This window comes from Dreissena polymorpha, chromosome 2 (assembly GCF_020536995.1).
Source record: "Dreissena polymorpha isolate Duluth1 chromosome 2, UMN_Dpol_1.0, whole genome shotgun sequence".
Classification (NCBI taxonomy): domain Eukaryota; kingdom Metazoa; phylum Mollusca; class Bivalvia; order Myida; family Dreissenidae; genus Dreissena; species Dreissena polymorpha.
Window position 1 is genome coordinate 84,867,308 of NC_068356.1, and position 14,674 is coordinate 84,881,981.

At 34.5% G+C, this 14,674-nt stretch overlaps 1 protein-coding gene and 1 long non-coding RNA gene across 3 annotated transcripts in view; both read left to right on the forward strand.

Annotated features, from left to right (window-relative positions):
* Positions 1-3,789, forward strand: part of LOC127867903 (uncharacterized) — a 6,528-nt gene extending 2,739 nt beyond the window's left edge. The window contains exons 2-3 of the long non-coding RNA XR_008043793.1: positions 1,637-1,718; positions 2,563-3,789. This is a non-coding gene — a long non-coding RNA (uncharacterized LOC127867903). The remainder of the gene's footprint in view (positions 1-1,636; positions 1,719-2,562) is intronic.
* Positions 1-14,674, forward strand: part of LOC127867884 (insulinoma-associated protein 1a-like) — a 499,447-nt gene that overhangs the window by 320,421 nt on the left and 164,352 nt on the right. The gene's annotated exons all lie outside the window — the stretch shown is intronic.

Consider the following 14,674-nt stretch of genomic DNA (forward strand, 5'->3'; position numbering starts at 1 on the left):
ACATTATTGTTTTGGTGTCATCAATGTTGAGACTTAAATGTTGCTTCTGGAGTGGAAACAATGTTTTCTTTAAGATCTGACCCATTAAGATAGTTTTACACTCGCACTCCATATTGAAACTTTCTGCATACTACGAAATTGAATCAACATTGAGAAATAAGTGTGGCTTTCGTTTTTTAAACAATGATTGTCTTGTACATGACCTGATTATATCGTTTTTTTTGAACGCAAAGAGTCAAACTCGGCTAGATATTGTCATCATGAGATTCTTTGAGATTGAATCATATATGCAGCTTCTTGTAAAGAGACAGAGTTTACCATATTTTGGACGCGTGTGACAAACATTAATGCTTGGCCAATCTATTAGTGTTATAAACTGTCTGACCCAATTTTATGAAGAGTGAGTTATCAATGTGGCCTCTAGGACGGCAACAACAATTTATTAACATTTGACCTAGTGACCAGATGTTTGAACGCAATCGAAACCGAGTCGACGTCGGCTTTGATAATGTCCAGTTATTCATTGTGGCCAAGTTTTAATCGTGATTGGGTTATGAAGTTGGCGCCTAGAGCGATATCAAGTTTTTATAAGATGTCGCATTTGTACCTTGTATTGATACACGTGCACCATATTCAAACTTGGTCCAGGTATTGTCAAGACAAAAAGTCAGTTGTATTATTATATATGTGGTATTAAGTATGGAAATAATGTTCTTCTAAGATTAGGCATGTATTTAACCCGCGTTACATATATATAACTTCCTCGATATTATTAATATGAGCATTCTATAAAAAAAAACTAAGTAATGATTGTGTCATAAATGTGGCTTCATAAGTCGTAACACATTTTCTCTAAGATTTTGGCATAGGTTTTTGACGCAGCACTCATACTACATATTGCCATGATAACCATTTACACCATGTGGTATTAGTAGTAGATACAAATTGTGACTTCTAGAGTTTTTACGACCTAACCGCACCACATAAGACATACAACGACGGGCGCAATATAGACTGACCAAAATAGCTCATCAAGAGCACTTCTAACAAAAGGTGAGCAAGCATTGCTGTAGCTTAGATCACCATCTTGAAACGGTCAATTCCAAGATGAACGAACGTCACTATAAGCTCTCAATTAACCGCACGCGTATTTAAAATATACAACTTAACAAGTCGATGCAGGGTTTAATTAACTATTGAATTGCAAACGAGTATCAGCAAGCTCCTGATTATTTTACGAGATTTTAAGACCAAAGTATATCATGCTGGCCCTCTGATATCATGTCAACCATGGCGTCAGTAAGTCGGTAATTTAGGATTTTCTCAAAAGTCGGTAATTGGTAATATGGTACATTACCGATATCTCGTTCTATGGAAATGTTCGGAGAGAGCAGTTTTAACGTACGACGTCGACATTTAAAAGGGTGTGTCAATTTGTTTGAAAACATATATACCATACTGAAAACAAAATGCGGTATTAGTAATAGTAGAAGTGGAAGTAGAAGTAGGAGTAGTAGTAGTAGTAGTAGTAGTAGTAGTAGTAGTAGTAGTAGTAGTAGTAGTAGTAGTAGTAGTAGTAGTAGTAGTAGTAGTAGCAGTAGTAGTATGAGTATTAATATTATTGTCTCGTTTTCAGTTAATGCATGCAGATGTTTCCATTGAAACAAGCAAAGTGATGGACATCCTTGGATATGGGAAGGAGCTCAGAGAAAAACGCCGTGAGTATTACAGAGAAAATGATAGGCTATGGAATTCTTGGCCCGTTGTTGCTGGAATACTGATCACAGTCGGGAGTAAGGCAGAGGGGCTTACGTGTTATTCTGAAAGTGACAAGGATTTCTTACTAGAAATACATGATGTGAAATGTTTAGAAGACGTTAGTGACATGAACGCAATTCCTGAGCAAACAGCCTTGTTCAGTATGCAGATTGGTCCTTGAGCGAGGTTTTCCTTTACTGCTTCTTTCAGCTCTATGTGAAGATGGATATGGTCTGCTACTTCTGAGCAGCTACAGTTTTCTTAATATATTCGCAACATTTAAGTTTTCTCCAGGGCCGGGTGTCAAAGAACGTGCGGGTCCTTCACTACCGTACTCATATGGGCCATGGTGTAACATTGATGCAGTGTATGCACTTCGCTGTCACTGTCCAACCATTCTTCAAAGATGGGCTACGAGACCTCGACATTGGCCACAACCGGATATCGTACAGAAAGTTGTGTCAATGGGATCTTTTGTAACCCCTGTTGGGTTTAAAGAAAGCGAATATGAGCACGTAGAATGGAGGATATGTTTTAACACTGGAGAGTCGGAACTTGTAACTAATCTTAATGACACGCAAGTTAAACTGTATGTTTTGTTGAAAATGATCAAACAAGATTTACTCAAACCACGAAACAAAGTGATAACATCGTACACGTTGAAAAACATAGTGTTATGGTTAGCAGAGAATAACCCACAGACATTGTTTCATGAGATGAGTTTGTTTTTCTGGCTGCGCGAAGCATTATCGGAGCTAAGAAGAGCAATATCCTCAAAACAACTGCCGTACTTTATGATTCCAGAACGGAATCTTATGGCCTCCTGTAAACTAACGGACGCGCAGCAGCGGAGGTGGATATCAAAGATCACGGACCTGATAGATGAAGGACCGATCATTATACAAAGATTACCGAAGATGCGTCGAGCCATTATCGCACACCCAGAAACACTCCGATGGTTTTATATGAGAAGACTGGAACTAGAAATCCTGATTTTAGAAGAGATGAACCGACAAAACCGATCAAGCAATTCAAATCTCGCGGTCAATTGTTTCGATGGGATATTTCGACAAGAACCAACGAGACGTATGTTTAAGATAGTTTTCGAGATATTGAATCGAATGTGTCCGGACGAAAGGAATTTATAACTACTTGACTGCAGCCAGATACTTTTTAGAATTCTAAGTTGAGAACGAAGAGGTCTGATCATCAAGTTGATGACGTTCCCTAATGGCTGCCTAACTTCGTATTGAGAGATAATTGAAGACGCCCGTGCGGCTTAAACAGGTCGCATCAAATACGCACAACGCTTGTTTTCATGAAATTAAAAATGTCAACTTCCTTGACACATTTAAATAATGACAATACACTGGTATAAAAACAACGTTTGGTTAGTGAAAGTGTACATATTTGCTTAGAGATATTAAGAATTATTATGGTAAAATTGAACATTAGGTATTCTTGTTTCAAACCTTATTTGAAAAAAGCACCATTTACCGGTGTATTTACATCCATTAACGTTTAGCTGTGAACCCCAAACAGTCATGTTATCCTGCACCGTGAATACGCGCTTATTTAAAAACTGATTGATTCCTGAAAAGTTAAATTACTACTTGTTTTATCATTTAAAACAGTGTTCACGGTTTGATTTTTTTTTACTCATAAAATATAATAAAACAAGCTTTAATTATATAGTTAAGACATTGTAATATTAAAATCTAAAGAATTCATTTATTCACATTCTGTTTTTTGTAGTGTTATTCTTTTGTTAATAGGTAAATATGAATAAAGATTAATTTCATGCGATCATCACCGAATAGTTTAGACATTATTAATCTGTTATGCATTTTGTCATAAATATTTTAACATATATTTTCTGTTTATGAAGAAACCGCTACATGTATTTGCTTTAATAATAAAAAGCCCTTTTGAATAATGTATAGGGTCTAACAGCTGAATATGCCATTCAAATCATGGTCATATTCAATAACTTAATAACATATGTACATGCTCTGTTTAGTAATGTCCATTATATGGTCTCAGTTCGGCGGAACATATGTGATTTAATGAGGTGTTAAGGACGATACAATGAAATTTTTCTACCACGAATGCACGGTTCTGTTCACTTAACGGTAATTGTTTTCTTTATCGTTCAAACTATCAGAAACGTATATTACAAGCGGTGCCTACATTCCGCTCAGTTTTGATGATTGCTTATGTAATTATTCAGTTGCTCTCAATATTGAAAACACAGTCTTTGGAAAAAGGCATACACATACAAATAAGAATATACAATTATCAAATGATGGGTTTGGTAATACATCACTATAATACGATGTGTTACCTTTATCTAAGTTTACATTTTTCTTTACATTTAACTGACACCGGAAAAAACTTTGCAAAACCGAAACTTCGCAAAAATAATCACCCTTTTTGCTGATGATTAGCTTCTTGGAGACAAAATATGCGATAAATGTCTAACTCTTTTTTAAATAATATTGTCTGATTTTTTATGCGTTTAAACGTATTTGTAAAACAATATCCCATTATATTTTTTACCCATGGGAATGATTTCAATAGGATGTTTTCCAATGGAAATTTCTATGAAATTTATAAACTCACAAAACAGTATCATGAAAATAATAATTATAATAAAAAATAATAATGTTAATAATAATAATAAAAGCAATAATAATAATAATAATAATAATAATAATAATAATAATAATAAACATAATGATACTACTAACACAACTACTACTACTACTACTACTACTACTACTACTACTACTACTACTACTACTACTACTACTACTACTACTACTTCTACTACTACTACAACTACAACTACTACTACTTATAATAATAATAATTATTGTTATTACAAAAAATATAATATTAATAATTAAACTACTACTACTACTACTAATAATAATAATAATACAAATGATAATAATCGTGCTCAATATATGACTTTGTCTGGATTATGCAACGGACATGTTTTGTTCAAACCGATCTTTGAGTCCAGCAGAATCAGAATTAACGTTATTGACAAGGTATCGTTTTCACTAACACAATAATAATGAATGAAAACGACGCAATGGCTTTTCTAAATGTATTAAGGTAGTTACAATTGGAATAAGTAGTTGAATGACTCAATAATTAAAAGAACTGGGTACGAGCTATTATTTATATATCAAAATTCAATCGTCCAATACCAATGTCACTATAATTGTTAATTTAACTTACTTTTTCAAGAAACAAATAGATGTTACCCTTTTAAAGATTATAACTTAAATGCACCTGTGACCTTACTGGTCACTTTATATACCCACAGCGTTCCTTTTGTGACCAGAAGTCGGTCACTGTGACCAGAAATTGGTCAATGTGACCCAAAATTGGTCACCGTTACCACATTTTGGTCACGGCGTGACCGAAAACGGGTCACCATAATGGCTGTGACCAATAATGGGACGCTCGCATGGTTGACACTTTTAGATAATAAAATAAACATAAATGACTGAACCATTTAAAACAGACTACATTAACTAAACATTATCCTAACGTCTACTAAAATAGTGCAGCTTTCTTACTTTATTCTTAAATATAGAACAGATATAGTACATATGTAAACACATAAGTGTGTTGCTATGCACAATTTATCCACAAGTCAAAATTCCAAGAAGGCGAACAGTGGAGAAACGACATGACGAATTCTAGTGAAAAATGCAAATAATAATTATTGCGAAGATCATCGTGCAATACGGCTAAATTAATACATTAATTTATGACTTGATTTTAGGTATGGACAATGCACTTATGTTATACATAATGGAGGTGAAAGTGCGTCTCGGAACAGACAGTCTCCAAGTCAACTTAAACGAGAAAGAACGATTTAGATATTTCTGGTCAACAGAGGGGGTAATCACGTGATAGTCCAGATGGCGACGTCTTTGTCGAGACAGTTATTGTTCGCCGTTTTATACCCTTTATTTCTTTTGTTTATATTTTAAATGACGCTCACTTTCCAGCCATGTCAGTAAAAAGGTGATTAGCGTTTATTTCGTATTTAAATTCGCTTCATATTTCGACTTTACTACCCGCAAAGTTTCTTTGTGGAGCCCTAATTAGATCATCCCGCTAAGAAATTTCGCAGAGAGTAAAGTCGAGACATAGAGGGAATATTACTATGCAAAAAACGCCAGTAACTTTCTTACCAATATGACTGGAAAGTGAGCGGAATCAAAAGATAAATACAAGTAATAAAAGGTATACAACGGCGAAAAAAACGAGCCTCGCCATGGGCGTCGCCATCTTGATAATCACGTGATTACCCTCTCTGGGTCAAAGTGGCAAGTAACACAAATGATTTGATTTCTATGCTATGGGATCTGTGAACAGTCAGATACATACGCATATGTTTACTTATTATGTTTGTTTAAACGCACTGATTATTGGATTGATGCTGCCAAGAAAAGTATTTAAAGAAAAGGTAAAACATTTGATAAAACCCCACTCAATATCAATACGTTTTTTTAAATTCAATTTCAAGGCATATACACCATAAAAAATAATATGCGAAAACGGGTCTTATGTCATGAACGGAATCCGCCCAATCTAGTCACAACCGTAAATCTTAAGAGAAGTTGTAACTAAACATTTCTGATCACATTTTCTAGGTTACTGGTGGTGTTCTACAAATCGGTTTGCACGGTACTAGTGTTCACAAAATTACTCACAAATGGAGGATTGAAACCAAACTGCTGTATATGTTTAAGTCTTGTAGATACAATAGTTTTACACTCAGCCCGCATCTGCGCCGAGAAAGAATTATCGGCGCGGAATATATACTTTACATAACATTTTTGCATAATGAAAATAGTTCACTACTTGTTACTATAAACTTGCATAACACAGTTCTCCTGGAAGGTCGTTGGGACATGTAAGCAAAAAGATGCAATAATTTAGATAAAAAAATAAAATGAAAGATATAGGTTTAATTTTTAAATGCATGTACGTTCCATTGCATGGTTGTTTCATAAGGATAAGTAATACGCTGTTCATTGAGAATAATCGTGACAATCGGAAATAATTTATCCATATGCGCTAAAACTCAACAGATAACACTAAAAAGGTTTGTTTTGATCATATTTGATATTATTGAGTTTGAAATATATTTAAATAATACTAATATTAATGTCAAAACCAGCTTTCGCATCGAGGTTAGTCTTCGCATTTTCACGGGGAAGACATAACGAACTATCAATAAACGTTGATAAAACGGTATTGCTTTCAAGATGAGAAAACACAAACTACAGAAATACTAAAGTTACATGATAATACGGAAAACGTTATTAATTATCAAACCAAACGTATTTGCCGCAATCGGTCAGTCGGTATGGAAATCGTCATTGAAAGACTGAATTGGCTACCCAAATATGCCAGTTTGATATGAATAACACTTCAATTATCTAGCGAAATATACTGTGATCAGATGTTCCATTTATAAGAAACAATGAGCTTTTTAAAAAACCCGCGTTATGCGAAAATGGGTCTTTTGCAATGTGCGGTCAGCATAGCTGTAGCTCAGGCAAAGCATCTCGCAGTCTGGTCAGGAGATACCTAATGAGACCAAAAAACCTTGCGTGATTTATAGGTCACATTGCAGTTGCTGAACGGACTGCAAAATTACGGATACAGATATACAAAGACATGCACTTACATATGTAGCACCGCTTTAACGAATTCATATTCGATTGCAATCATGTTTTTTTTTTGTTATTCATTGCCAACTGCACTTACAGGGTTATAAAGTTTTTTACTTCGCCATGAAATGATAGTCGTATGCATTCAAAGAGTATGTCTGTTCATAACTTGACCAGTATTACCAATCGTATGACTAATTTTAGTTAGCCCTGATTAGAGCAACTAAATGTCATATTGAAAGCGCCTTTAGTTAGCCCTGATTAGAGCAACTAAATGTCATATTGAAAGCGCCTTTAGTTAGCCCTGATTAGAGCAACTAAATGTCATATTGAAAGCGCCTTTAGTTAGCCCTGATTAGAGCAACTAAATGTCATATTGAAAGCGCCTTTAGTTAGCCCTGATTAGAGCAACTAAATGTCATATTGAAAGCGCCTTTAGTTAGCCCTGATTAGAGCAACTAAATGTCATATTGAAAGCGCATTTAGTTAGCCCTGATTAGAGCAACTAAATGTCATATTGAAAGCGCCTTTAGTTAGCCCTGATTAGAGCAACTAAATGTCATATTGAAAGCGCCTTTAGTTAGCCCTGATTAGAGCAACTAAATGTCATATTGAAAGCGCCTTTAGTTAGCCCTGATTAGAGCAACTAAATGTCATATTGAAAGCGCCTTTAAAATCTCTAAACATTATAAGACAACCGATTGCATATGACTCTTAACACTATTGAAATCCGTTATCCATTAACTCCGCATTTATAAAGCATATTTCAGACGCTTATTAAATAATTGTATTAATCAGTATTGATCATTGGGAAGCACAATACAATTATTCGTAGTAATCTGACAACATTAAAATAATATCACATAATGTACAATAACAGAATATGAGAAAAATATCATATTTAAATACTTCACTTATGTTACAAAAATGAAATGAAATACGTTCATTTTTCACAGGCTTAACAATGCTGCAAACTTAAATCGTAGAACAGTGTGTGTTCATAATATATACAATAGCACGTGTTTATTAAAACAGATTCAGCACTATTGGTAAAAGTAATGTAATAACATTAACTTTAAAATCACATTTATGTAAGGAAAATCAAAGGAATACATTCAAACGTAGCAACAAAGCAACGATTGCATCTAACCAATAACAAAATTATAAGCGTACATTGTCGATCAGAGCTAGGGGGCATTTTATTATTTGAATATATGCATATATATCAAGGTTTCGATAGGTTTTTAATAATATTATTGTAATTGCATTCCCATTTTTATAACGTCAGGCTTTAATCATGCGAAGCTAAAAATAACGTCGACCTCATGTGTGTGGGTTTCTGCTGACGTCATATATGTTTTCATTCTACAAAAGCGGTGAGTATGTTTTTTATACGGAAGAGTTTATATGCATGTTTGGCAAATGACACAATGACGACACAACATAACAATATATAATGAGCATTTAACATATTTATAACGCTGTTTGTGGCCCATATTAAAAATACAGTGTATGTTCATAGAATCATGATATTACAACTGGACATTCAAGTAAGAACTAGTGTTATATCGGTTTTTAATAACAAAACTAAGAATAAAAACATTGAACGCCATGCTTGAATAGTGGTTACATACTGACTCATATTAGTAAAAGTGACGAAACAAAATTTAAATGGCGAAAATTGGTTGCGGAAGAAAACTTTAACCCAGCGAGAGACAGGTATAATCTGGAGAAATAATACGTCCGTCCCCTGTGGTGCTGTTCCCGTCCCTCTTCCGACGATGTATTTAAACCACTATCCACCTCCGGACAATTACTATGCCGCTTGGCGATCCGTCCAAGTTTTGGGAGTCATCGAAATCCGTGAGAAAGGACGTTCAGCTCGAGGGATGACGGTATTGTATGGATTAAATAAGCCGCCCGCAGAAGTTACCCTCTGCGAGCCTCCCCAGACGATGCAGTGAAACCAATATCCACATACGGACAATTATCATTCCGCTTCGTAATTCTTCGGAAAAGTCTTCAAGAAAATAGTCTGCAGATGATTCTCGCCCTGGTCGTGACGTGCACGCTCCGCTGCTGACCGATATCTTTTTAATTAGTGAACACGGTAACAATTATTGAGAAACCATTATATTGTGACAATCGCCCATTTCTTTTACGTTTTCAACTTCAATCGCAAACTGAAAGATTAAATCACAGTTGATAATTTCGGCGATCAGACGCTAAAATATAGTATCCTAACTTTGAAATAAAGTTAGAAAGATTCGTTCTTAAATATTTAAATTAAAACAATGTTTATATTGTTGTTGTTTTGTGTCATTTGTTGTTCGTTTAGTCTATGCATGACATGTGTTTTATATTGCACGTATATTCAAACCACACGTAAATGTTCGTAAATAAACATTTTGCTACGGTAAATCATATAATATGTGTCCAAACATGGCTGTTCATGAATGTATTTTTTCACCATCAAAATAGATGGTATTTTAATATTTGATTAACACTCAGTTTTCTTTCGACAAATCCTATGCTCAGGTCGCGTCATGCGACAATAGGTCTTATGACGCTTCGGACAGCGAAGCTCAAACCCAATCTGGGCATGAGCTGCACTGTCCGCTATAAATCGCGTAAGGTTTCGTTGTCTCATTATGTATCTCCTGACAACACTGCGAGATACACAGGCTAGGCCATAGCTACGCCTGCCGAATGTTGCATATGACCGATTTTCGCATATTATGGGTCTTTAAAAATATATGTTTTTCTTTTAAATGGAACATCTCAGTACAACTCTTTTCGCTTTAAAATTTGATATTAAATTGTGTTTTGTTATAGCAAACTGGCAAATGTCGGTTTCCTATTTAGTCTTCCAAGAACGATTTTCATACGTTGGACCGAGTACGGCAAACATTTGTGGTTATATAATGAAACGATTTCCGTCTTATCATGACACTATAGTATTTCGGTTGTTATTGCTTCCTCATCTTAAAAACAATACTTTGTTTCAACGTTTATCAATAGCTTATTATATCTTCCCCGGACGATTTAGTCACCGAATAACGAGTTAAATGCGAAGTATTATTAAAACATATATCAAACACAATAATATCGAAAATTATCAAAACATATATTTTAGTTGTTTTATTTGAGTTTAAGCGAATATAAATACATTATTTCCAATTGTCACGATTTTTCTTCATTAACGGCGTTTAACTTATTATTATAAAACAATAATGAAATGTAATTTATATGCATATTATATTAAAACAATGTTTTATTTATTTTGCTTTACGCAATTAAACAAAGGTTCTATTTATCACATTTTAAGTAAAACATTTGTTTTCGACCGTTGTTTTTCTTCCGTTGATCTTATGAGGAACTGCTGTTATTAACGTTGCTAGTTAATAGCCTCAGCTGCGCACGTGTATGTGTGCATTTCAATTAGAAGTCCCACTGCGTCTTCGATAATGTATCTATATTTTTTAAATTGCACTCCTCTTTTTTCCATCTCGTGGCCACGATTTAGTAACTCGTGGCCACGAGTTAGCTATGTCGTGGCAACGAGATAGAAAAAAGAGGAGTGCAAAACTAAATAAAATAGGAGTGTAATTAAAAAAAGAGCGGTGCAGTAAATAAGGGGGGGGGGCTGCATCAAACAAAAGAGGGGAGAATTTCGAGATCTCGAGATCCCGACTAAGCTATCTCGTGGCCACGAGTTAGTTAGCAAATCAAATTTGCGTAACATGTGTAAATATTCTGTACGCATATATATAGCTGGCGAAAGCGGGCTTTTAATGTGATGATTACTTTCCTTTGTATAGATATCACCAAGGACGACCATATTGAACATTTGATTGGCTGACTAACTCGTGGCCACGAGTTAGCTAAGTCGGGATCTCGAGATATTAGTAATTAAAATTCTCTCCTCTTTGTTGATGCTTCCATCCTTTTGTATTAAGATTGCCATGAACGACAAAATGGAACAATTTGATTGGCTGACTAACTCGTGGCCACGACATAGCTTAGTCGGGATCTCGAGATCTCGAAATTCTCTCCTCTTTTGTGTAATGCATCCTTCCTTTATTTATTGCACCGCTCTTTTTTTTAATTGCACTCCTCTTTTATTTAGTTGTGCACTCCTCTTTTTTTCTATCTCGTGGCCACGAAATAGCTAACTCGTGGCCACGAGTTACTAAGTCGTGGCCACGAGATTAAAAAACGAGGAGTGCAATTTAAAAAAAGAGGATTGAATGTCACCTCTATGCCACTGTAGATACACCAGTTGAATATTTAGTTGATTTGAACTCAAACAGCATGTCAACATGACTGTAGCTTTAAATAGCTGAAAACTGATGTCGCATAGCTTATTCAATTAACAACGACATGCGCAATTTGACATAGACGTGATCGTAGTATCTGTAGGAATGTAGTTTATTACGAGGTGAATTGTGCAAGTCTGTTCCAGTTCTATATTGTCCATTTATCCGTATAACAATTTGTGCTGAATGTACAACAGAGGAAGGGATGAATTCAAGTCCAATTTAATTGTAATTACAATTTCTTTATGTACAATTATTTTCTCCAAAGACAAACCAATTTTACATTCTTATTCGCCCGTGCATAAGTAAAATAAGAAACAGTCTCATATCGCAAAATAACTACATGGCTGAACGTTTTCTCCTTTTGTCGCCTTCGCGTTCTGCTGTCTCATTAAAGTATTACATACATACATTTGATGGTCAAGTTGCAGATCACGTGACCAGATAACCAGTGAATTTGATTGTCACGTGAGAAAATCACCTGAGAAGAGAACCAATGAAAGGTGGAAACGGGAATGAACGAATAAATTATATACGGAAGTAACCGGCAAAACAAACTTTATTAAAACCCTAAGTGGCTTAAACTAATTGCCTTAGGCGAGGAAATGTTATCTGAAATGCAAAGAACGAACTAGTCACGTTTTTAACATCGTATGCGTTATGAATATCTTAGGAAAATGTAGTTACGTCGGTTAGACAATATTATCCCAACATAATACATTTTAAAAATAACAATATAGTTTTTTTATTTTGCATGTTTGAATATGCTTAACGTGACACTTAGCTGAAAACTATTTTAATGAATCACGTTTGTTAAAATGATGACGTCTTTGGTGATTGCCACGACGCAAATTGTAACGAGTAAAGCCAGGTCATCTCTTGTCTATAATTAACCAAACTATCAAGAGACAAATTATACATACAGAGGGTTGTAATCACGTGATAGTCAAGATGGCCACTTCCATGCCGAGACAGTAATTTTTCGCCAATTTAAACCCTTCATTACTTTTGTTAATTTTTTTAAATGCCGCTCACTTTTCAACCATATCAGTTAACATGTGATTAGCGTCATTTCGTATCAAAATTCGCTTTATATATCGACTTTACTCCCCGCAAATTTTCTTAGTGGAGCTTTAATTTGGTCATCCCGCTAAGAAATTTCGCAGCGAGTAAAATCGAGAAAAACAGCGAATATCAACACGAAATAAACGCTAGTAACTTTCTTGCTGATATGAGTGGAAAGTGAGCGGCATTTAAACAATAAATACAAGTAATAAAGAGTATAAAACGGCGAAAAATACCTGCCTCGGCATGAACGTCGCCACCTTGACTATCACGTGATTACTTCCTCAACACTCGGAATCTTAATGTTTCTACCACTTCCGTTTTAAACCGAAACAGGGAAGCTTAATTGTACAAATAACACAGTTACACAATTTTATACTTCAGAAACCAGGGTGTCATCAAATATTATTTAGAAAGCGTAACAACACTGAAACAAATATTAAAGTTGTTACCAAATCTTTCTCAACTGAAACAGGGAAGTTTTCTTCGTTAAAATCAAGACCAGTAATTTAGTCGCAAATTTATAACCGGACCATTTTACCTCAAGGCAGGAGTATCTAACTAACCGTAAATCACTTACTGCGTTTTAATGTCGTCTGTCCAGAGGTTTTAAAATTAATTGTAAAAAACAACATGTGTCATCGATTCCAAAACAATATTACAATACTATTGTTACCACAAGGTGAAATCATATTCATTGATGAATAATTGTCCAATCACAATTGATGAAATTATAAAGCGTTGGTTATGCATACATAATTCGTGTGTATGTGCTTGTAACACAATATTTTGCTTTTACAGACACGTGAAATTAATGTTTTGTTTATGCCAGTTAAATTGAATAATCATTTACGTTGTTTCAATCACATACACATACATTAGATTTCTCGCTGTTCTGATCCTAGGTTTTCGGAAATAAAGATTATACAATACACACATAATGTTTAAACTTTGTTATAAATAATCTCACGGCTGGATTATCTCTTATCTTTTCTTCTTTTAGAATTATGCTATTATTTATTGGTTTTTAATTGATTTTATTTATTAACGTTTCTAGGTAGCCGTACTCAGAAAACGTGTTTTTGCCGGAATCCTTAAATAAAATAAAACTATATATAGCTTGGTTTTAGGTACTCGTGTGTTTTATTTCCTTATAAACAACGCAACAAAAGAACGGCTCATCATTGTAAAGTCCATATCGGCATTGCTGTCGTTTTACAGTTTCGTTTGTTTGTGACAACGAAAGGTATTTAACGTCGTTAATTAACAATACACATGCCAGTGTTTTGTAAGGATGTAAACAAACGAGAGAAACTCAATAAAATGATTGGTTTGAAACTGTTGTGGTAATCTACGAAATAACATGGTAATCTACTATTTTTAAATTTCGAATGATTAAATATGTTGTTCTCGATATCTATATAAGATACCAGTACACCGATTTCAACATGATTATAATTTGGATATAGTTTTTAACAATATCAATAGTTTCGTTTATTTGTTTGTTTTTGTGTTCCTACTTTTCTGACACAACCAATTTTGTGATTGTGTTCATGTGTGAAAGTGGAATCTTCTTCTTCTTCTTTTTTATTTACATAACGTTTTTGCTGTCATTCAATGAGTAACACAAATAATTAATCGATGAATCACAGTGGAGGCTCTTGATATGCAGTTGTATAGTGCTAACTTCCGTCTGTAAAAATGTAAGGGTAAATTTACCTATATTTTCCATGAATAATAACTTTATTTCCTCTTGTTAAAACTTAAATAATTGATTATACAAAAACTGTATAAAACGTGGCATTGAACTCGTAAACTGGTCGCTCA